The 26100-nt window shown below is 38.7% G+C and overlaps 1 long non-coding RNA gene across 3 annotated transcripts in view; it reads right to left on the reverse strand.

Moving 5' to 3' along the window:
• Nucleotides 1-1024: 1024 nt before the first annotated feature.
• LOC109026834 (uncharacterized) overlaps nt 1025-26100 on the reverse strand; it is a 131178-nt gene continuing 106102 nt past the window's right edge. For 2 of the 3 annotated variants that reach the window (XR_008679709.2, XR_008679706.2), the window contains 2 exons: nt 15108-15204; nt 12345-13452 (listed from right to left, as the gene is read on the reverse strand). This is a non-coding gene — a long non-coding RNA (uncharacterized lncRNA). Of the gene's footprint in view, nt 1267-12207; nt 12324-12344; nt 13453-15107; nt 15205-26100 lie in introns of those variants that run through there. The other variant, XR_010133905.1, reaches the window with a different exon arrangement.

Raw genomic sequence — 26100 nt, forward strand, 5'->3', positions numbered from 1 at the left:
AATCTCTAATCACCTTTGACAGTGCTAAGTCGTTTTCTACAAATGGTGGTCAGAGGCCCACTGCTGGTACAGTTCAAAGAAAACACAACATACAGCAATAAAAAAATGCCAAGAACAGACTGGGCGCAGTGGCTCACACCTGTAATCCCAGCACTTTGGGTGGCCAAAGTGGGAGGATCACTTGAGGTCAGGAGCTTGAGACCGGTCTGGCCAACATGGCGAAGCCCTGTCTCTACTAATGATACAAAAATTAACCAGGCATGGTGGCACACACCTGTAATCCCAGCTACTCAGGAGGCTGAGTCACAGGGATTGATTGAACCCAGGAGGCGAAAGTTGGGGGCAGTGAGTCAAGACTGTGCCACTGCACTCCAGCCTGGGTGACAGAGTGAAACTGCATCTCAAAAACAAGCAAACAAATGCCAAGAACAATGTTAACATTAAAGCCAAGGAAACTTAACTTGCACAATGATTAATTAGCTACTTCAACTGCAATTTTTTATTGATCTGACTGATTGTCTGTTTTGGTAGCATGCTGAATGCAATCTCAGTGAGCTAATTATAGATCCAGATTAATGGATCTTAATTTTTATATAGATATATATATATAATATGATGTAATGGAACTACATCATTGGCTTCAACAGACATCTCATAACTATGAGAGATTCCCAGACATATCTTGAGACTTGTATAGTCTTCTCACTGTTTACCCAAATCTTATCAATTCAAACTTTTATAACTTTGATTTCTTCCTTTAAATTATTACTTGTTGTCAAGTCCACAGTGCTTCAGGACCTGCAGTTCATAAAGACCATCATGTGGATGTCATCCCCTGGAGTTCTACTCCACAGCAGTCCTGTTCATCTGATAGAATGTTTAAATTCTTTCATAGTTTGTAATTTTTTTTGTGCCTATAACCTACTTTTCCAACTACATTGTAAATTTATGGAGGCCAGGGATCATGCCTTCCTGTGTTAGTTACCTACTGCTGCATAACAAATTCCACCAAGATGTAGCAGCCTCAAACAACAAACATTTATTATTCACATAATTTCTGAGGGTCAGGAATCTGGGAATGGCTTAGCTGGATCAAACTGTCAGCCAAGGTTGCAACCGCATGAGAAATCATCTGATGGCTTGACTGTGCCTACAGGATCCGCTTCCAAGATGGCTCACTCAGATTGCTGTTGGCAGAAGGTCTCAGTTCATCCCAATGTGGGATTCTCCACAGGGCTACCTGAACATCCTCACAGTATGTCAGCTCTTTTCCCCAGAGTCAGTGATCATACACAGAAAAAGAGAGAGAGAGAGGGAGAGACAGAGAAAGAGAGAGAGAGACAGAGAGAGAGAAAGTGAGCAATAATCACAGCACCTTTTTGTGACTTAGTCTCCGAAGTTACACACCACAACTTCCACTTTATTCTATTGATTAGAAGCAAGTCATTAAATCCAGCCCTCACTCAAGGGGCAGGAAATTAGACTCCACCTCTTAAAGGGAGGAATATAAAAAAGTTTGTGCATGCAGTTTTAGAAGTACCGCACCTTTTTGATGGCATCTTCAGAGTCTACATTTGAGCCAGTACTCAATTTTTATTTTTATTGTGATTGATCACATTGTACAATACTGAGAAAATTCACCCAAGTGAAGTATAGGAGCAAATCAAGCTCATATCTCAGAATATTTGCTTATATTTCCAGCTTTCTAGAAAAAGGTTTAACTTACATGTTTATCAATTAATTAACACATCTATCCTTTCCTGTTATAACCATTATTTTGGGGGCCTTATTACATGTTAGACACTGTTATACAGTAAAGGGACACAAATAAATCTTTGTGTCTCTGCTCTTACTGTACTTTAGAATCACCCTGGAGAAATTTAAAAAATAATTTTGCCTGACCCCCACCCAGAAGATTAAATCAGAATATTTTGGAGTAGAGCTTGGTACTGGTATTTTGTACGGTTCTCCAGATGGTTCTAATATACAGCAAGGGACAAGCTCTACTGAACTAGATAATTTTGGTTGTCTTTTCCATAACTTGTTCTCTTCCCAAACAGTCTTCTGACATTACAGCAGTTCCCTATGCAAGGCCAAGGACGTCCAGGTGACAGTCCAGGGAGGCAAAAAAATGTGTGTTTCTTGATCCTTTGGCACATGGTGCATGTGTTTGGGTATATGAAAATTATATTTCCTATTGCTCATTCTTTTCCTAGATTGACAGAGGATGCCCTGGATGCCACTTGTATCTCAGAATTAAGATTGTAACTAAATGGGGCATAGAATTTCTCTCAGCTTGGGTAGGAACAGGCATTCAAGAGACCAGAGAGGCCTCCTCAGAGATTCGCCGAAAGGGAGGACCTGGGTTACAAACTTTCTTGGAGTTTGCTCGCTGAGCTTAAGACTAGATGGTTGCCTGTTTCATACAAACAATGTACCCCAGGGTAAAGCTTCCTCTTCCAGCTTCCTCCTTCCTTATTTCTCTATTTGTAGAGCTTTACAAAGTGGTTTCTCTCTGACTGGCTACTGACTCCTCTCGCCTCTGGGTGGAGCTGAGTTCAGTGAAAAACAGGGTGACTTGAAAACACCACACCTATAATTGAAGAGTATTTCTTAAGGTCTTTTATGATCTGTCTTTTCTAGTTATTGCCTCTCACACTATCCAAAATCAAACCAGCTGAGTCCACAATCCAGGTAACAGCTGTTCAGGCTTGGCATCAAACAACCCTTGGGACTCAGGGCATGACTCTTCAGTGAGATTAGTCGTAACCTAAGAGGCATCTCTGGCTACTTTCAAATTATTTCCATTGCAAAAGATACTGAATTATTTGTTGAATCACGTCATTTTCTTGGAAAAACCTCTGCCTCCAGGGTTCAAGGGATTCTCCTGCCTCAGCCTCCTGAGAAGCTGGGATTACAGGCAGGCGCCAAAACAGCCAGCTAATTTTTTTGTATTTTAGTAGAGACAAGGTTTCACCATGTTGGCCAGGCTGGTCTTGAACTCCTGGCCTCAAGTGATCATCTGCCTGCCTCAGCCTCCCAAAGTGCTGGGATTGTTGGCATGAGCCACCACACCTGGCTCCACTAACTTTCCTAAAAGCTATTTACTATAAAAGAAATCAATATTATCTCTGTGTTACAGAAGAGGAAACTGAAACCAAGAAAAAAATAAGACCATTGCCCAAAAGTGATTTCCACTTCAATCTTTTCCTTTTGTTTCTTTTCTAGCTTTCTTTCTGTTCCACCTTCATGGTTTTTTCTATTTTTTTTTCTTGATTATTCTTTCCCTTTCATTTGCCTCTTTGAGTTTCAGGAATAAGAAATGCATTCTTAGAAGCATAAATGTTGAACTCAAGAAAAGACAAGTAAACCCTGAGTCAGCTTGAAGCTGCTGTTCAAAGACGGGGAAAAAAAAAAATCCAGAACAAGGATTTATTCCTGACCCAAACTACTGTCTTCATAAGTTGGGTGGCTCACCTGAGTGTCAAAACAAGTTTGGGAAGGAGGAAGAAATGAACACATTAGCTTTGCAACAACACTTGCCCCACTGCCCGCCCACTTACTTGAAGAGGAAGTTGGTAAACTTCACCTTTGGGATTCCAAACGGCCTAGCTGCAATTCAGCTCTAAACATTGTACTATCCTGTGGCCAAGCGCCCCAAGGAATCTGAAGGATTCAGACTGGTGAAGTGATAACCATAATAATGCCTTCCATTTATATAACCCCTTTACAAAGAATGTTTTCATGTGTCATCTCATATACTCACTTACATCATTCATTAAAGTATACGGAATGTCTAACCTGAAAGTGATGATAGTGTTCCCCTAAATGAGCTCGAGACCTTGATTTTTTAAAAAAAAATCATACCTTTCTTGTCTATTTTGATAGTTTTCTAATGCAGTTTCATGGGGAAAAAAATCACAGAGATGACCTGATGGTACAAACTAAAGCTATCTCTGGAGACACCTGTCTAAAGAGTCATGGGTAGTTTCTTCTTAATATTTGCAAGTTGGCAATATTCCACTGAAGTCTTGGACTCTGTTGGCTGCCTGTAAGATCTCTCCCTGGAACACCCCAGAAGTCTCTACTGCTTTTCTAAAGAACTCATGAATGGGAAAGAGCTTAAAGTTATAAGGACTTGGAAATACTTTTTATAGAAAATCGGGGAAGTGAATCGGGAGAATTAACCTAAGGGTTTAATTAATCTTCACAGTTGGTTTGTGACCTATGATTATATTAGTCTCTTTAGGATTTGTCAAGAGAACTTGCATGAGATTAATATCCTCCCCTTAATCCCTACTTTTAATAGAGTTTTGTTTAGCCTCATGTTCTCAGCTGCCCTGCGCCCCTGCCAGAAATCCTAGCCCTTCCCAGAGGTCAGTTAGAGGTGGTTTATCAGATGGAAAGAATGAAATGGTAATCCCTAGCAAACACTGAAATTTCTAAATCCAGCCAGAATTTTTATCATTATATGTAAAAAAAAGTTTGGGAAGTCCTCACACCTCCTAGAAGCAACACTCATTTAGAAGGTTGTTTGGTTTGTTTCCAAACGAACAAGTAGTTTCAGTTAGAGCTCTACTTTTGCAAATCAGACAATTTTAGTTAGTCAACATATAAAACATCCTTCATCTAATTTTATGTACATAGGATGAACATTATTGTGAAGAATGAAAGGAGGCATTAAAAACAATCACAACAGGACCACACATGCAAACATGGACTATCCAGGGTAAAACAGGACGTGTGGCCAACCCACATATACATCAATATTTGAAACAGTTCTTCTCTAGTCCTCATATTTTTTATTATATTGGAATGTGGCAAGGATATTGTTCACTTTCTTTTTTATACTGAGAAGTAAATTTATTCAAGTTTCTTGAAAAATAATCTTACATTCTAAGTCTCCACTAATCTGTTTCAAAGCTCATCATGTATTTATTTCTATGAAACTGAGATGTAGGCTTTCCACATAGCTATATTTTTGTGAATCCTCCAGAAGATTATTTAAAAATACCTACAGTTTTTCCCACTATTTCAACATTTATTTAAAGACATTTAGTTTTATTTTGAAAAACTTCGAAGTTTATTTTGGAATAAAAGTGTCAGTTTTTCCCCCAAATTCTCCAAGTTTTACTAGAACAATGGATTTACCTTTTAGAAGAACACTGAGTATCTGAATATAACAACACTTTACTGTTGATTATCAGATGTCAAAACTGACAATCTCCATCTCCCACCCATGAGTCAGTTGCCTGCCTAATTTATGTATAGACAGATAGAGATGTAGAAACATAGAGAGAGAGAGATCAGTGATAGATAGATAGTGCTGGGGCTTAGAACACAATACCCCAAAATATGGCACTTTGGTATGCTGAGTAGTTGGAACTGAAGGAGACTGGAAAGGCTTCAGAGGCAAGAAGTCCTCCCTGACCTTCTCCAACCCTCCTTTCTGCTTTCCCACTTCCCCTCTGAGCAGATCATAGAAACTAGAACTCCTCATCCCAAAGCAATTCATAATACCTGTAAGTGTCACTCTTTGCCCTTTTCCCTTTTCTCCTGAAGACCCTCGTGTGACAAGTATCCTGCCCTATACCCAGAGGAAAGAATGCCAAACAGAGGGGCCAAAAAGAGTCTGATTAAACAGGACTTCATAAGTTCCCCTAGTTTATGACCATTAGATCATAACCTTTTTGTCCAATTACATTTCTACATGGTTGTCCATTCTTCATTGAACCTAAACATAAAAGTACACAGTTTTCCCTGTGTCTTTAGGTCTTGATTTCTGAAGGCTCCTTATCACATAAAACTTTAATTGAATACATTTGTTATGCTTTTCTTTTGCTAACTTGTCTTCTGTATTGAAGTGTCAGCCATGACTTTAAAAGGTATTACCTTCTCACTTTCTACCTCTATGGTTTCTGGCAACCAACATGGAGTGGCTGAGGCACTTGACTCACTCCGGAGCCTGCAGTTGAGATCCTGGGACAACTGACAAAAAGCCGGAAAAAAGGTTAAAAAAAAAATGTTTTTACCAAGGTCAGTATTTCGGGATCTCTGCCTATAGTGCCCGTGAAGGGAAAGTGGAAGGTAAAAATTTATCTTTATCCTTTCCTTTCCAACTTCAGGTTAGCAGAAGAAAATATTTGTTTGAATTGTAATTTGTGTGTAAATTTGGTTTGGGCATACTCATTTGTTATTAATCCTTTAAATAAATGTGTTATGCTTTTCTCTTGTCAACTTTTTTGTTACAGGGTGTTGGGTATCGACCTTGGAATGGGTGAGGAAGAAGGACCTTGTTGTCCCCAATTTCATAGATAGATGATGGATGCATTTTATGGGTCTAATTCAAACACACACGGGACAAATTGGTTTGAACACTCCAGATTTTAAGACGGCTCATTTTGCTCCAGTTTTAAATTTAATTATATTTAACATGGTGTTATATGTTTATTTTTCTCCTGCTATACATATATTTGTAAGATGTCTGAAATTCTTTGGAAGTAGGAGAAGTACAAAAAAAATGACCATATACAAGGTTGTGATGGGGGGAAGGAACAAGGGGGTTTAGAACTGGGAAATTCAGAGGTTTAAGCAATGGTCCCGTGGGGGAGAAGATGACACCACATTCACAAGAAATGGAGAGGATGTCTAGCATGTGATCCTCCAGTCTGAATTATAAGGTCTTCTTGATTTATCTATTTTTCCCCTGTATTTGGGTGCGAATATTAGCTTCCCTTTCTGCTCTAGTGTACATGGTTGCTTAAGGTAAGGGCACTAAGGAATTTCTGGAATACCTGTTCTTTAATAAAGTCATCAGCCATTTATGAACATTCTGCTCTAACTTGTTGGCCTTGGAAAGTCATTCTGGATTTTTGAGTGGGTAATGACATGATACAATATGCCTTAGTAAGATTAACTCATCAGTGAGTAAAACAATAACAGCTAACATTTTATATCATGCTTGCTTTTACTGGATACTATTTTATATCTACTCCATCATTGAATCTTCGAAAGAACCATATGTGAAATAGATACTTTTATTATCTCCATTTTCCAGACAAAGAAATGGGAGCTATTTCTGTTGAAAAAACTTGCCAAGTTCATATTACTATAAAGAGGTAGAGCTAACAGTCAAACCCATGCAGTAAAGTTCTAAAGCTTGTCTAATTATCTGCTACACGGTCAGGACTAGATTGACTAGAAGGAGATACTGAAAGCAGGAAAACTATGTAACAGATTATTGCATAATTCAGACATAAGAGGATGAAGCAAGGGGAAAGAAAAGGCAAGGGTGGTGCTGCAAAGGAAGAGACAGTAGGATCGTGAAATTCTTTGAAGTTGTCAGGTTGTAAAGAGAACAAAGACATATTTAGCTTGATTAATAGGAGTAATGTGGCTGGTAAAAAACACTGAAAAAAGTGAGACTGTTGCCAGGCACAGTGGCTCACGCCTGTAATCCCAGCACTTTGGGAGGCTGAGATGGGTGGATCACCTGAGGTCAGGAGTTCAAGACCAGCCTGACCAACAAGGTGAAACCCTGTCTCTATTAAAAAAACAAAAAACAAAACAAAACAAAAAAACCCCCAAAAACCTACAAAAATTAGCCTGGTGTGGTGGTGCATGCCTGTAGTCCCAGCTACTCGGAGGCTGAGGCAGGAGAATTGCTTGAACCCTAGAGGTGGAGGTTGCAGTGAGCCGAGATTGCACCACTGCACTCCAACCTGGACGACGGAGCAAGATTCAATCTCAAAAAAAAAAAAAAAAAAAGTGAGACTGTTGAGTGAGGGAATAACTTCTTTCTGGGCATTTGAAATTTTAGAAAAATCTAGAATGAACAAAGAAAGTTGGTGTATTAATCTTGTTTACAAAGCAAAATGAAACACCCAAATAAATGTTAGCTGTTTCTCCATTATGTTCCACTTCACTGAGAGGAAATCACATTGGTGGAATGTATAGGATGTCTCCTCACAAGAATCATTAAAAAAAAAAAAAAAAAGGTATAATTTTGTTGCAGAAATGAAAAGAACAGACTCCTGAAAACTTAATTTGTTCAAGGTCACACACCTTGTGAATAGCCAAATCTTTTCTGTTTCCTTGATAATCAATAGTTATACATCAGAATATTCATTACTAATGATGATTTTCAATCCCTTAGGCAAGGAGAGCTCAGAGTGTGAAGAAATGTGGAGAGAAGGAATGAATAAACAAACGAATAGATCTATGAATGGATAATATGTAAGTTTTAAGAATAAAAAAAACTCCACCTGAAATTCTCTTTTCCTACTTTTCCATTAAACCATGTAGGTTCTTTTGTTCATAGCATTACTCAAAACTTACCCTTTATTTAAAAAAAAAAACAACTTTCTAAATGGAAAATCATTGGTCTCTAGTTCCTTTGGATTTAGGTGTTTTGGGTTTTGTTTTTTTTTAAGCGACCCTTAAAACACATTGGTGTGATCTCAAGATATTTCTACTAAGCACCTATATAGGGGTTGGGTATAATCTCTTTCAGGAGCTACAGCTATCCCAGAGAAGTGGGCAGCAACTTTAGACCTTCAGTTTATTTGGAAATCTCTGTTAGGCCATATTTTATGATTCACTGGGCAAACATATCTTATACACTGCATGAGTCTTTGTATTTGTGTGAATATTGACTTATCCTTTAGCTTTTAAGGCACTAGTTGCAGGAACAGAGATTTCTTTCTGCTAAATGAATCTTGACGGGTGAACTTCACGTTGTTTGAAGGCATTTTAATTCCTTCCAGATATACATTAATTTATCTAGTTTATTGACTGGAAGTTATAATTGAGTTGCAAAATGAGAGCAACATGTTCTTTTCCTTCTGACAGATTCATTTCCATCGGAGTACATCGTCTTCAACGACAGGTGACCAACCCACTAGGTAAGTGTGAGGATTAATAATACGGCTTGGTCATGTTTATACAATTTTCAAAGCTCTCATTAGAAACGCGCTACGGTGGCCCTAAAAAGTTGGTCTTCATCTACTTATGCTTAGGCTAAGAATCTGCTTTCATAAACCCAACTTTTTCCCAAAGATATTGAGGAGTAGTAACCAGCTGTTTTCCAAATCAAGTTAACATGTCCTTAAGATCAGTTTAAATTATAGCTACTGTTACTAGAACAGAGGTCTTCAAATTTTAGCATGACTCAGAATCACCTGGAGACCTGGACTCCATCCCTAGAGTTTCTGATTCAGTAGGTCTGGATGGAGCCTGAGAACAGGTATTCTAACACATTTCCAGGTGGAAGGGTTTCTCCTGGCCAGTGCATCACACTTTATGAACCACTGCCTAGGAAGGCACTCTCTTAGCAGTGGGACTGCAAGAGCAATTATATCAAAGAGAAATTGTAGAAACTTCTCTAGACAGATTAAGATGTGGTCATTTAAAATTAGATCTGGTTTTCTTATTGTTTATTTGTTTGGAAGAAAGTTGTGAACTAAAAAACAGAGATTGCTCCTAATACTCTTGTCTTGATCTAGAGTTACTTGATTAAATTTCTGTCGGTGTCTCCGTCTGAATCCAGTACCTCTACTCTCACATCTTCTCCCTCAACCAAAACCAAAAGTAAAACAAAACAAAGCAAATATCTAAACAAAATGCCGTGGTCTCTTACCAGCACTTAAAAAGTTAACAACAGCACCGAATAGAATTGCTCAAGGCAGTGAAGGTTAAACCAGCATTTGGAAATGCTGTGAGAACACAGATAGTTTAAACTGTGGAAGAGGCCTGAGGAAATAACAGAGGAAAACTTTCCGTCCAAGGTTCCAGTTGCCAAGGAGTTTGTGTAGGTTGCTGGAGACCTCACCCCTCCGTGGCTCCTCTGTGACTCACTGTGTCCCTGGGAAGCCTTGGACTCAGCAACCAGCAAAAACTCAGAAACTCTGCCTTTGATCTCACTAGGATGAAATGCCCCAGAGCGCTTTGGTTTCTAAAACATGGATGTTTCTGATCATACAGACAGTAGCAGAGCCTAGACTCCGATTCCTAGAATTTGGCCTGATTATGACCCAGGTGGAAAGGTTGAGATTAGAGAAAACCAAGTAATGGATCCACCTGGAGGTGCAGGAGAGAGGGAGGAAGGACTCACACACCCTTAGACCCGGCTCAGATGTCGGGTGGCTTGACACTTCAAGGTCACTCCTGCTATGTTCCTGAAACCCAGTTCTGTGTGAATCCCCTTTTTTGAGAGCTGAATCACCTCCTATAGGTAGAAAATGACACACAGATGAAATGGCTTTTGGTTCTGGATACATTTTATCTTTAGCCATTTCACATTTTGCCCTTGCAGGTTTGAATCCAATTCTAACCAGAAGCAAGTATGTCCATTTTCCTTTCCCCCACAAAGAAGAATCCTTCATGCTGCAGTGCTTAATCAAAATTTTACCTAGTTCAGATCAGCGCTTCTCACACTTTAATGTATGTAGATATGAATAACCTGGGGATCTTTCTAAGAAGCATGGGCTAATTCTGTAGGTCTACAATGGGGCCTGAAATTCTGCCTTTCTAACAAACTCCCAGGTGATATAGAGACTGCTGCTCTGAGGACCAGGCTTTGAGTAGCAAGGGGATGAGTTTTCAACTTTGGCTGCCCAATAAGATCACTCTGAGAGGCTGATTGCTGGTTGCTGGTTTTTAAGACTAACATTCAGGTATCCGGAGACTGGTCTGGAGTGGGGCTTCATATTCCTTAAGAACTTCCTTGGTTATTTATGATTATGCAACCAGGATTGAGAAAACAAATCCAAATGAATGTTTTTCAAACTGTGAGTAGCAATCATTAGTGGATCAGAATCAGAAATAACATTTAAAATATTATTTAAATGAAACAGAATGGAGCAGAACACAGCAGAGCATATTAGAATAGTGTAAGTATTGTTTCGTGAAACTTGTTAGCTATGTACCTATGTGACTATACAGCTCTCAATGTATATTACTAAGAATTAGAGTCAAAAAACTTTGAAAGTCTGTTGCAACTACTTAACTCTGTCATTGTAGTACAAAATTAGGCATAGACAACATGTAAATGAATGGGCATGGCTGTGTGAAATTTGCATTTCATATAATTTTTACATGTCACAAAGTATTTTGTATTGATTGCTTTTCAACAGTTTAAAAATGTAAAACCATTCTTAGCTCATGGGCTCTACAGCAAAAGAGCAAATTGGCCAGCTTGGCACTTGGGGCTTGTACAGGTTGTTGGCCTCTTACCTAGATTGAGATATATTCTTTGTTTGGACCCTAAACTTGATTTGATCAGTTCAGTTATAACAAATTGCCTCAGGCTTGGTCCCAAATTAGTCTCCTATTCTGATTCTACTGCATCCTTTGTATTTTGATTAAAAACACCTGTATTTAGAGGCCAGGCCTTTTGTGGTTGTTAGTAATAACAACATTGCTGTTAAAACAAGACAGTATGATACTTTGGGCTTTAAAAATCCATGTCAAAATCCTGTATTAAATATGCAAAGTAGTTTTGGCTAAGAATAACTTAGTAACTGGATAAAATATGTGTCTTCCCACCACTTTATGTAGCAGCATTTCACTTTGATAATAAAATCTCAACACTTCAATTAATAAATTGGCAGATTATCCTAAAGAATAGATGTTTTAAAAGGTGTGCTTTGCAAATGAACAATTGATGACATATAATGATCAAATGCAAGTAAGTTCCTTACAGGAAAATATGATTCTTTTTTACTATTGAACAGAAAACTAAACAATTTCAATGAAAGCCATGGTTTCATTGAGATTTCAAAAGGGAAACATGCTTCCCTTTTCTCAGTTACTGGGCATATTATACATTTTGTAGTAGCTTGTTGGAGCATTCTATTTTAAGATTTTCAAGGTACCAGAGTTAAAAGCTTAGATCTTGGGTAACTTTTTGGGGTGGCAGAGAGTGTCCCACTCATTTTTGGCTATAATTGTAAGTATTTATTGGATTTCCACTGTGTACTTCGTTGTTGGCTTACCCCTTGAAGATATGGCAGTTAAAAATGCAAACTTCCCCTGTAATCCCAGCACTTTGAGAGGCTGAGGCAGGAGGATTGCTTGAGGGCAGGAGCTCGAGACCAGCCTGGGCAAAATATTGAGACCACCCCCGCCAACCCGCCATCTCTACAAGAAACAAAGCTAACAACAAGAACAACAAAAATTAGCCAGGTGTGGTGGTGCATGCCTGTATACCTGTAGTCCCAGCTACTTGGTAGGCAGAGGCAGAAGGATCACTTGAGCCCAGGAGTCGGAGGTTACACTGAGCTATGATGGCACCACTGCACTTCAGTCGGAGACAAAGCGAGACCCTGTCTCAAAAACAGACAAACAAACAAACAAACCATGGCTTGTGAGCACACAGAGCTTACAAGATTGTAAGCAGATGATGGCAGAGGCCACTCTTAGGCAGTTACAGATAAATCTGTAATTACCAACTATAATAAAACCAAATGTAAATGCTGTGAAGAGTGTGTTAGACGCGACTCAGTTTTTAACTAGGTGTTTCATGGGAAGCATCTTTGAGGCGTAACATTTTAGCTTTTATACAGCTTTTTGTAAAAAATATAACTTTTATATAGGGTAGGTACATGAACAGATTTCCATTTTAATCTCTGAGAAGGTCAAAATTCATGTTTGGTCATCTTCAAGTACCAACAGAGTACGGGCATGTGGTAGAACTCAATAAGCTTTCACTCTTGCTATTAAATACTCAGAATTACTTTGGCTATTGTTTCAAAAACAGATAAGGAGGGGTGTGTAAAAAATGAAAGTGGAAAGACCTGTTGAAAGATGTTGCAAGAAACGGTGGTATTTTGGACAACAGTGCCATTGGTAGAGATGGGGCAAAGAAGAGAGTCATGATGTATTTTAGAGATAGAATTAGCATTTTGTTGTTATAGGGAGATGAGGAAGGGGGAAATTAAAAGTCATTCCCAGACTGTGTGAAGAGAAACATGAAAAAAGACTCAGGTTTCATGAGATGGATTAACCAGTTTTGAAAACTTTGCATTTGAGATGTTTATGAAGTAATCAGTTGGGGACAACCAAGTAGTCAGTGGAATATACAGACCTGGAAATCAGAGAGAGGACTAGAAGTACAAATGCGGGAGTCGCTGGGCTGTGCATAGTATTTTCTTTATTTTTTGTAAAGAGTGCTAATTCAGTACCTACTATGTATCAGGCACTGTTCTAGCTATTAGGAATATATAGAGAAAGAAAAAACAACAAAGTTTCATATGAAGTCTTTTGAAGATAGAGTAGTCACGTTGACCAGAACATATAGTTAGAGACAATTGGGGAAAAAGGAGGATTTTAAGAAGTTGACAGGCTGGGCATGGTGGCTCACATCTGTAATCCCGGTGCTTTGGGAGGCCAAGGCAGGAGGATCACTTGAGGCCAGGAGTTTAAGACCAGCTTGGGCACATGGTGAGACTCCATCTACACCAAAAAGAAAAAAAATTAACCAACCATGGGGGTGCAGCACCTGTAGTCCCAGCTACTCAGGAGGCTGATAACAGAGGATTACATGAGCCCAGGAGGTCGAGGTCGCAGTGAGCCATGTTTATGCCACTACACTCCAGCCTGAGCAACAGGGCTAGACCCTGCCCCAATCAATCAATCAATCAATATCTGAAAAAGTGTGCTCCAGATAAAGGGGACAGCAACTGCAAAGGCCCTCAAGGTGAAGTGCATTTGATGTGCCTAAGGAATTCCTAGAGACCGGTATGTTAGCAGTGAAGTAAGCAAAGGAGAAACTAGAAGAAGGAAGGGTCTGAATCATGCAGACCCTTGTAGTCCATGGTATATTTTTCTAGATGTGATGGCAGTTACTGGAGGATTTGAACAAGGAAGTGATGTAATCTAGCTTATGTATCTTTAAAATTCTATCTCCACTGAGAGTAGATTGTACGGGCCTAGCGAGGAGCAGCGAAATCCACTAAGAAGTTCCTCAAGCGCTCCTATTCATAAATTATGTTAGGGCTATGCGCTGAGTTATGCTCCCAACATTCATATGTTGAAGGCCTCACTCCCCTCATCTAATGATATTTGCACATGGGCCCTTTGGAAGATAATTAGGTTTCAGTGAGGTGTTCAGAGTAAGGCCTCATGATGAGATTAGTGCCCTTAGAAACAGAGGCATCAGAGAGCGAGCTCTCTTTCTCTCTCTCCCCTATCCCTCTTGTGAGGACACAGCAAGAGGACAGCCATCTGCAAGACAAGTAGAACGTCCTCACCAGAACTTGACTATGTTGGCACCCTGATCTAAGACTTCCAGCCTCCAAAACTGAGAAAAAATAAATTTCTATTGTTTATGCCACTCAGTGATAGTTTGTGATGGCAGCCTGAGCGGACTAATACAATTAGAAAGAAAAAAATTCTCTGGAGGGTGGTAGAGAGCATAAATACCCACTTACTGTGTTAGCTCGTCTAGCATTATGCAGAGTTCCAATTCCCAATGTGAGTTGGCTTGGCTTGAAAAAAAATTACTATGAATTTGAATAAGATTCAGTTCCTGAACAGTACAGACAAAAGAACAGCTCTAAGCTCTGGCAGCTTGCTTTCCTCCTGTCAGTTTCTCTGTCTTTTTCATTTATGGTCTCTGAAAAGCCGAGGAAAAATGTAAAGAGAGCAGTTCCACAGGTTGTAGGATTAGTCAATTCTCCAAGGAGACTCACACTCCATCTGCCGCTATTTATTAGATCACTCTATGCCATAAAAACCTATTGATGAGTGGTAGCCAATGATATGCCATTACAATAGAGATAATGCAATAGCCATGTCATAAAATGGTTACCCCTCATCACAGCTATGTTTCAATTGTTTCTCAATGCACTGAGCGCATTAAAGGGCTGTATTCCACCCGCCAAACAATTCTGGTGCAGGAGCTCCTTGGAGGCACCTGCTGTGAGTGAAAGGTAATATTGTGATGATTATTACTGCTTGGAGAGCGATTGCACAGACATGTGCCAACTGCCTGTGCCAGTGCTGGACTATGTAACAGAGTGGATCTAAATTAAACTGAAAATGAAATCAGTTAACTTTAAATTGTTTAAGTTTCCCAACCAAGCAAAATTGCAAGTAGGGTGACTTACCCTGTTTAATTTTGTGACTATACTTTTGGGGACCAGCAGGAATGTGGCTGCATTGAGGCATATAGTGTCCACTTTTTCTTCTGAGGAGTGAAAAAGCCTGGAAAAAAATATTCCATTTGTTTTCTGGATGCTTGTACCCATCCAGTCTTATTTCTCAATCCAGATCACTGAAGAAAGGCATCTTCCCCCCACCATATTAAGTGAATTACACTGATTTCAAATAACTTTCCCAGCTGAGTCAAACCTGCAGCCCAGACTCATTGGCCAACTGATCCTAGCGCTGGGGTAGCTCAGAAGCCAACAAGTAGCCCCCAGGTCTCGGATTCTACCCCAACCTTTGTAGTCCTGGCACAATGTCCATAAAACCTGAAGGAGTCCTAAAATCCAGAGCCCCAGAACCCCAAATGGGATCGCTACAGTCCTAAATCTGTGATTCTACCCTCATGCCACTCTGTTTCTATTCTCTCCAATACCATCTGCTAGGGAACCCACTGAGAGGGAATGTGCCCTTTCCTAATGCTGCTCGGTTCTAAAGGAGCTACAGTGAGAAAGTTGCTGAGGTTTTCCCAAATACTAGTTAAAAAAAAGAAAAGAAAAAGATGAGGTTTGGAAAAAAGAGGACAGAATGTCAGAATGTTCAACAAATATCCATGTACCCTTCACATTCCCCAGCCTCCCTGAGGGTGAGATCTGGGCCACGTGACTAGTTCTGCAAATAGGATATGGACAGAAGGAGCAGAGACACTTCCAGATCTGGCCTCTCAAGACACCCCATCCTCCAAACCTTCCCCTGCCTTCCTACCTGGAGACAACTGGCCCAACTGTATAACTACAAAATGGTGGAAGCTGTCAGATCTGTATCAGACCAGAATGTGAGGAAGAAATATAGATATCTTTGTTGAATGAAACCACCGAGTCTTCAGGAGTCTGTGTTTTGTTGCTGCCTGCACTGATAATCCTGAATATAGACTGTCTTCTGGCTACCTCACTGAATTCGTATTCAGGTACTGTATCTTGCGGTTTGGCCAATCTGGTCCATGATTTTGAAGTCCTGGAAGCAACCATCTTTACTATATCCAAGAAGTAGTATTCTCAAAGTTGGTATTAATGGGAGAGAAAACTCCATTAAATGCTTAGTTAAATGCATTATGCATTACTGACTATATGTCCAAAGCAGTGAGTTGAAAATTGGGGTAAACACCAGAAAAGTACAAATCATATTCAAGGAAGTGACCTGAGAGGCAAGGAGCATTTCCAGATAAAGCGGTTAAATAACAGTGGTTCTCATAAAGAAATGCAGAATATGGGAAGACCAGTGTGGGTTGGATGTACCTAATGATTCTTCAGGTGTAGAGGGCCTTGGAGGTCAGGTGTGATGGGCTGAATTGTGCTGTCCTCCCCCAAATTCATCTGTTGAAGCCCTAACCTTTGGCAGCTCAGACTGTGACTGAATTTGGAGATAGGGAATTTAAAGGGGTAGTTAGTTAAAATGAGGTCATTAGGGTGAACTCTAATTGATATGACTAGCGTCCTAATAAAAAGAGGAAATTAGGACATAAACACACACAAGGGAAGATCATACAAAAACACAGGGAGAAGATGGCCACCAACAAGCCAAAGAGGCTGGGCCTGGTGGCTCATGCCTGTAATCCCAGCACTTTGGGAGGCTGAGGTGGGCGGACCGCTTGAGCCCAGGAGTTCAAGACCAGACTGGTCAACTGGCAAAACCCGATCTCTACCAAAAATACAAAACAAAATTAGCCAGCCATGGTGGCTTGCGCCTGTTGTCCTAGCTACTCAGGAGGCTGAGGAGGAAGGATCGCTTGAGGCCACGAGCCAAAGATTGCAGTAAGCAGAGATCATATCACTGCACTCCAGCATGGGCAACAGAGTAAGACCCTGTTTCAAAAAGAAAGAAAGAAAGAAAAAGAAACCTACCCTGCTGATACCTCAATCTCAAACTTTTAGTATTCAGAACTGTGAGAAAATAAATTCCTGTTGTTTACGACCCCCCAGCCTGTGATACTCTGCTGTGTGGTAGCACTCGCAAACTCACGCAGGTACAAGTTTCTCCAGAGAAAGAATGAGACAGTAGTTTACGCAGTATTATTTCACTGAACTAAAGCACAGTGGGGAGAATAAACATCATAAATTTGGAAGAAAGTAGGGAGAATATCTTCCCTGAAGATATTGAGAATTATAATTGGATGGATAACTTGAAGTAATATTTGCGAGGGTCTTTATTCCCTGATTGAGAAATTTTGATATTATTCTACAAGTGATTTGAAGACTGCAGTACATAACAGTTTAAGAATATTACTTCAAAATCTCCAGGGTGGGGTCCAAACATTAGTATTTTTAACAAGCTTCCAGGTGATTCTGAGAGACCATCAGTAAATTTGAGAACCATGGGTATAAGCAGTTGGGAATTCCTAAAAGGATTGCATAGGCATTTTGCTGTATGGGTGATAGATAAAGAGGTAGGGGGCATGCAGATATTCCACATCAGAGCACTCCTTTACCTCTGATCTAGTCCTACCCAGAATAATGGAAGCCTGCAACTAATGGGACTCAAAATATTAAATCCAGTGCCTCCTGGCATGTAAAAGTTCACCTCCACTTAGTTAACATTCATTCTTATTTCAAATAGCAAGCTTGTTTTTCTTTCTAAATTGTTTTATAGTTTTTAAATGTATATACAAAAAGTACCCCAAAATAAATAAATAATACTTGAATTATCACTATCTTGTCATAAGCATTTTGTTGAACATTCCTTCTGTGATCTGTGCATCTACTTGTATTGTATAAGCATACAGTTCACATAAATGTTATGATGCTAATTGTGCTCTCTTAATCTATAACCCACTTCTCCCTCAAAAGTAGATTGCAAAAATACCTCCAAATCTTTATTTTATATCTTCATCAAAATATTCCATTGTTTAGATGTTTTCTAATTATTTAGCCAGACCTCAACTAATAAACACATAAATCACTCTGCATTTTTGACCCTTAAAAACAATACTGACTGGGGGTCACAGGGGAGAAGAGTGATAGCTAACATGTACAGGGTTTCTTTTTGAGGTGGTGAAATGTTCTAAAACTGACTATGGTGATGGTTGCACATATCTGTGAATATACTGCAAACCACTGAATTATATACTTGATATGGGTAAACTGTATGGCATGTGAACTGTATCTCAATAAAGCTGTTTATAAAAAAGACATCCCTTGCCCTCTCTCACCACTCCTATTCAACATAGTATTGGAAGTTCTGGACAGACCAATCAGGCAAGAGAAAGAAATAAAGTGTATTCAAATAAAAAGAAAGGAAGTCAAATTATCTTTATTTGAAGATGACATGATCCTATATATAGAAAAACCCATTGTCTCATCCCAAATGCTTCTTAAGCTGATAAGCAACTTCAGCCAAGCCCCAGGATTCAAAATCAATGTGCAAAAAACTGCTAGCACTCCTATACACCAACAGGCAAGCAGAGAGCCAAATCATGAATTAACTGCTGTTCACAATTGCTACAAAAAGAATAAAATACCTAGGAATACAGCGAACAGGAGAAGTGAAGGACCTCTTCAAGGAGAACTATAAACCACTCCTCAAAGAAATCAGAGAGGACACCAACAAATGGAAAAACATCCCATACTTATGGACAGGAAGAATCAATATCATGAAAATGGCCATACTGCCCAAAGTCATTTATAGATTCAATGCTATTCCCATTAAAGTACCATTGACATTCTTCACAGAATTGGAAAAAACTACTTTAAAATTCATATGGAATGGAAAGAGAGCCCAAATATCCAAGACAATCCGAAGCAAAAAGAACAAAGCTGAAAGCATCATGCTACCTGACTTCAAACTACACTACAAGGCTACAGTAATCAAAACTTCATGGTATTGGTACAAGAACAGACACATCGACCAATGGAACAGAATAGAGAACTCAGAAATAAGACCACATACCTACAACCATCTGATCTTCAACAAACCTGACAAAAACAAGCAATGGGGAAAGGATTCCCTGTTTAATAAATGGTGCTGGGAGAACTGGCTGCCATATGTAGAAAACTGAAACTGGACCCGTTCCTTACACCTTATACAAAAATTTACTCAAAGTGAATTAAAGTCTTAAAAGTAAAACGCAAAACTATAAAAACCCTAGAAGAAAATCTAAGCAATACTATTCAGGACATAGGCATGGGCAAAGGTTTCATTATGAAGATGCCAAAAGCAATTGCAATGAAAGCCAAAATTGAGAAATGATTTCTAATTAAATTAAAGAGATCCTGCAAAGCAAAAGAAACTGTCATGAGAGTGAACAGACAACCTACAGAATGTGAGAAAATTTTTGCAATCTACCCATCTGAGAAAGGTCTAATATCCAGAGTCTATAGGGAACTTAAACAAATTTACAAAAACAAAATACAAACAACCCCATTAAAAAGCGGGCAAAGGACATGAACGGACACTTCTCAAAAGAAGACATACATGTGGCCACAAACTTATGAAAAAAGCTGAACATCACTGATCATTAGAGAAATGCAAATCAAAACCACAATGGGATACTGTCTCACACCAGTCAGAATGGCTATTACTAAAAAGTCAAAAAACTGGCTGTGCGCAGTGGCTCACAACTGTAATCCCAGCACTTTGGGAGGCCAAGGTGGGCAGATCACCTAAGGTGAAGAGTTCGAGACCAGCCTGGCCAACATAGTGAAACCCTGTCTCTACTAATAATACAAAAATTAGCTGGGCGTGGTGGCCAATGCCTGTAATCCCAGCTATTCAGGAGGCTGAGGCAGGAGAATCACTTGAACCCAGGGGCAGAGGGTGCAGTGACCTAAGATCGCGCCATTGCACTCCAGCGTGCAATGGGTGACAAGAGTGATACTGCATCTCAAAAAAAAAAAAAGTCAAAAAACAACAGATGCTGGCAAGGTTACAGAGAAAACACTTTTACACTGTTGATGAGAGTGTAAATTTAACCACTGTGGAAGACAGTGTGGTGATTCCTCAAACTTCTAGCGGCAGAAATACCATTTAACCCAGCAATCCCATTGAATTGCTAATGGATGCTGGGCTTAATACCGAGGTGATGGGATGATCTGTGCAGCAAACTACCATGGCACACATTTACCTATGTAACAAACCTCCACATTCTGCACATGTATCCCTGAGCTTAAAATAAAAGGTGAAGATTAAAAAAAAAAAGACATCCTCACAACTACATCTATTCACCCTCTGCAGTTATTATCCTAATGGCAAATTCTGAAATATGTACCCATTAAGATGATTAATAATAATTATTAATGGATTAATAATTATTAACCAATTAATAATTAGTTATTAATGGATTGATTAATACTCCAGGCAATTTCATTTTACAGATGAATACATACTTTTAAAAAAATACACCTGAGGCCAGGCACAGTGGCTTATGATTATAATCCCAACATGGGAGGACAAGGTGGGAGAATCACTTGAGCCCAGGAGTTCAATACCAGCCTGGGCAACATAGGGAAAGCCTGTCTCTACAAAACAATTTTAAAAAATTAGCCAGGTGTGGTGACGTGCACCTGCTTTGGAGGCCAAGGTAGTAGGATGGCTTGAGCCCAGAAGTTTGAGACTAGCCTGGGCAACATAATGGGACCCTATCTCTACAAAAACTAAAAATATTAGCCAGGCATGGTGGTGCACCTGTGATTCTGCTACTCAGGAGGCTGAGGTGGGAGGATCACCTGAACTTGGGATGTCAAGGCTGCAGTGAGCTATGATCGTGCCACTGCACTCCAGCCTGGGTGACAGAGTAAGACCCTGCTCTGGAAAAAAAATAATAATACACCCGAAATACACTAATATGAGAATATGTATTTCCCCTCATAATTACCAACACTAGGTTTTGATGACCTTTTTTTCATTTTGAAAATCTAAGTTGTAAAAGAAAATGTTTTGTTATTTTAAAAATTTGATTCGTATCTTTCCTTGTATTGGTTATCTATATTTCTTCTTTGTGTATTACCTACTTATTTATTTACTTTGCCTATTTTCTTTAAAAAAATTTACAATTGCTTTCTAAGATTCCTTTGAATTTTAGAGAAATTTTCCCATGTCTTTGAACCAATAAGGATGTGATATTTTTCAGGAATATCTCTGTAAAACTAGTACAGTTGACCCTTGAACAACAGACTTGTAATGCATGGATCCACTTATACACGGATTTTCTTCAGTCTCTGCCACCCCTGAAACAGCAAGACTAAGCTCTCCTATTCCTCCTCCTCCTCAACCTACCCAATGTGAAGACAACAGGGATGAAGACCTTTATGATGCTCCACTTCCACTTAATGAACACTAAGTGTATTTTCTTGTTCTTATGATTTTCTTAATAACATTTTCTTTTCTCTAGCTTATTTTATTGTAATAATACAGAATATAATACATACATGTATGAAATGTGTGTTAATCAATTGTTCATTTATTGGTAAGGCTTCTGTTCAACAATAGGCTATTAGTAAAGTTTGTGGTTTGTGGGGAGTCAAAAGTTATACACTGGTTTTTTTGACTGTATAGGTGGTCAGTGGCCCTAACCCCCATCTTATTCAAGGGTCAACTGCAGTTACAAAAAGTAGCAATGTTTCATCAAATCTAAAAACTTTCATGATTTTTAAAATGCACTCATATTTTTATAGTACAAAAAGAAAAAAACTGCTAAGATATAAAAATTGCTAAAAATTAAGCTCAAAGTAAGTAGAACTAAGGAGATAAGGAGTAAAAATCAATAAAATAAAAAATAAATCTTAAAAATCAACAAACTCAAAAGTTATTTCCTTGAAGAAAAAAATGTGTAAACTTGATTAACTCCCAATAAAACTGATCAAAAAAAGAAAACAGGATAGGAAGAAGGGGGAAATTAAACTACTAATATCAGAAACAAGACAGAATATCACTACAGAGCTATAAAAATTAAAATGATAATAGGAAGGCATCATGAATAATTTTGTGCCAATAAGTTAAAGAATCTATATGAAGTTAACAAATTCTTTGAAAAACACAGTGTATCAAAATTGACTCAAGGAGAAATAGAAAATTTGAATAACTTTACCTCTGTTGAAGGAATTGCATTTGTAATGAAACATTGCTAAAATCAAAATATCATGTTCATATGGCTGTACTGGTGAATCACATCAAATATCTAAGGAAGAAATAATACCAATCTTGAATCACCTCTTTCAGAAAATAGAGGGAGAGCTTAAGCATAAAAGAAAGCAAATATGGTGGATAGGACTTCATCAAAATTAAATATCTCTGTCTGCTCATTAAGAGATATCATTAAATAGATGAAAAGACAAGTCACAGATTTGGAAAAAAAATCTGCTATATGATGGCACAGGACTTGTATTTAGAATATTTAAAGAACTACAAATCAATAATAAAAAGACAGTAACCCAATTTCAAGTGAGCAAATGATTTCAACACTTCACACACACAAAAAAAACATAACTACTAAGTTCAATATGGATAACATTCAATTCAGCAAAGATAAAAAGCAACAGGAACTCTTCAACATTGTTGGTGAGAGAGTGAATGGCACAATCACTTTGGAAAACTCTTTGGCACTTTCTTGTAAATTAAATATACGCCTAATTCATTACCCAGCAATTTCACTCCTAGGCAGTTACTCAAGATAAATGAAAGCATGCATCCATAGAAATACTTGTAAAAGAATATGCGTGGCGGCCAGGAGCAGTGGCTCATGCCTGCAATCCCAGAATTTTGGGAGGCCGAGGCGGGTGGATCACCTGAGGTCAGGAATTCAAGACCAGCCTGGCCAACATGGTGAAACCCTGTCTCTACAAAAAATACAAAAAATTAGCCAGGTGTGGTGGTGGGCGCCTGTAGTCCCAGCTACTCAGGAGGCTGAGGCAGGAGAATGGTGTGAACCCAGGAGGTGGAGCTTGCAGTGAACCAAGATTGCGCCACTGCACTCCAGCCTGGGCGACAGAGCTAGACTCTGTCTTAAAAAAAAAAAAAAAAAAGAATATGCGTGGCAACTTCATTAATAGTAGCTAAAAAGTAGAAACAGCCTAACAGGCTATTAACAGTAGAGTGGTAGAGTAGATAAATAAATCATGGTATAACCATACAGTGGAATAGTATCCAGCAATAAAAAGAATAAACTAGTGATGCACACAAGATGGAAGAATCTCAAAAATATGTTGAATGAAATCATCCAGACACAAAAGTAAACACTGCGTAATTCCATTTAAGTGACGTACAAAGCTAGACAAAGTAATCTATGCTGATAGAAAGCCTAACCATGATGGCTTCTGTGTAGGCGGCCCGTGTGTGGGTGCCAGGCAGGAGAGACTTTCTAAGGTGATGAAAATAGTTTGTCTCTAATATCTGTTTCTGTATCTTGATTAAGGTGTGAGTTACATGAAAATATTCGTTTATCAAAGTTCATTGAACTATTATATGTAAATTATGTCTTAATTTTAAAAAATGATACTCCAATGATTTCAAAGCATCTTGATTTTAGGGACATTAAAGTGTTTCAAATGTACAAAATGTACAAATCTTTGAAATATAGGCTACATTGTAACTTTTAAAGTAAAGGTATATTCACAGTAGGCAAAAGGTGGAAGCAACTCAAGTGTTCATGGCCAGGTGAACGAATAAACAAAATGTGGTCTATACATATCATGGCATACTATTCAACCTTAAAAAGTATGGAAATTCTGACTTATGCAACAACATGGATGAACTCTGAAGATGCACCAAGTGAAATAAGTCAATCACAAAAGGACAATTACTATGATTTCGCTTATATGAGAAACCTAGAATAGTGAAATTCATGGAAACAGAAAACAATAACGGTGGTTGTTGGGGCCAGAGGGAGGGGAAAATGGGGAGTTACTGTTTAATGGTTATGGAGTTTCAGTTGGGAAAGATGGAAAAGTTCTGGAGATGAAGGATGGTGATGGTTGTACAAAGATGTGAATGTACGTGGACTGAACGTCACAGAACTGTACATTTAGAAGGATTGAAATGGTTTTACATTATATACATTTTACCACAGTTTAAAAAAAGAAAAATTTAAACTAGTCCAGACAATAAGTATTTCGTATTTCAAATTCGGTCCAAGTGAGTAATCAAAAGCATAGCTCCAAACAAAACAAAGGCAAACAAAAACAGTAAATAGCTAAGTGATTCGAAAGAAGCTATTTCTGTTTGGATCAATTTATGCTGGGCACAAACAGTTTCAAAGCTGATAAACAGGGCTCACTGTCTTCCCATTTGGCTTTCAGGCCTCAGAGTAGCTTACAGTTCTTCTAAAAATCAAGAGCCTATCATCCCACCAAACAGCCTTACTTCATAATGCAACTTCTCAAAGATAAAAATTTACAAACAGCACATGATTTTAACTCACAAAGAGCATAACGTTAACAATAAATCGGAAGAAACACAAACACTGTCTTAAGTAAGAGACCGCTTTCAAAAAGACAAGTAGACCAGTTCAGGAAGATAAATATAACTATAACATGCCATATGGATTGGAAAAGGTGAATTACACTAATTATTACTCCAATACAAGTCCAGCATTTTCCTCGGAAACTTAAGCAAGATTTTGGAATACATAAAAGTCTGTTTAAAAAATAAATAAATAAAGTACATCAAAAGTGTAGAAAAGCCCTGTATCAGAAATATGTGTCATATGAGCTCATTTTTAATTCAAGAATAGATTGTCCCCAAACATAGAAAACTAAAGAGATCTCATATAGACTGTTCTAATTTCATGTTATAATAATCATTAGAATCATTGTTTAACTGAGGAGTAAACGTAAACTTTTCTAACAGAGCAAATAAAATTGATTGCAAGGTGTTTATTAAGGCTCTATAATACTTATGAAATTGCTTAAGACACAAGTGTTGCCTTGCCCTCTGAGAAAATAAAAACACAGACTACAAGCAGTGAAAGAATAAATAGAAATTAAGTAGGTAATAAAGAGGTGAGATTGGGCATATACATTGTTTAAAGATCAAAGTTTAAGTGAACTCTGTGGCAGCCAGTGAATTATAGTTGGGTTTATACTGTGATAAAATAAATAAAAGCAGGCTGAAAGTTAAATGATCACTTATATAAAAAATAATTTTATAGGCCAGGTGTGGTAGCTCATGCTTGTAATCCCAGTACTATGGGAGGCCGAGGTGGCCGGATCACTCCTGAGGTCAGGAGTTTGAGACCAGCCTGGCCAACATCATGCAACCCCATCTCTACCAAAAATACGAAATTAGCCAGGCCTGGTGGCATGTACCTGTAATCCCAGCTACTCAGGAGGCTGAGGCAGGAGTATCACTTGAACCCGGGAGGCAGAGGTTGCGGTGAGCCAATATCACACCATTGCACTTAAGCCTGGGCAACAGGAGTGAAACTCCATATCCAAAAACAAACAAGCAAACAAACAAAAAATTGTATAAAAACATAAAAAGCCAATCCACAAAGACGCTTGATTTCTTCAGATCGATGTGTCCTTTTTTTATGTTTATGTTTTAAATACTTAGTGCGGTCAATATTTCATCCTGAAGGACAGAGCTTGTTTGCCCACGTCACACTTTTCTTATAAGGCTCAAATATCAGCAGTCCCCACTGAGAATTTCAAAAGAAGCTTTCTTGAAACTCACTTAACTTTGCTGGTTGATTTTTGTTGTTTACCTAGTGAAGTACAGTCATGTACGGCTTTATGACAGGGATACATTCAGAGAAATGCTTCATTAGGTAATTTCATCATTGTGTGAACATCGTAGAGTGTACTTAGACCTAGATGATACAGCCTATTACACACCAAAGCTGTATGGTGTAATATATTCTGTTGCTCTCAGGCTAGAAACCTGTACATCATGTTACCATGTTGAATACTGTAGGCCAGGGGTCCCCAGTCCCTGGGTTGTGGACCGGTAGAGTTTGTGGTCTGTTAGGAA

Source organism: Gorilla gorilla, chromosome 4 (assembly GCF_029281585.2).
Source record: "Gorilla gorilla gorilla isolate KB3781 chromosome 4, NHGRI_mGorGor1-v2.1_pri, whole genome shotgun sequence".
NCBI classification, from domain to species: domain Eukaryota; kingdom Metazoa; phylum Chordata; class Mammalia; order Primates; family Hominidae; genus Gorilla; species Gorilla gorilla.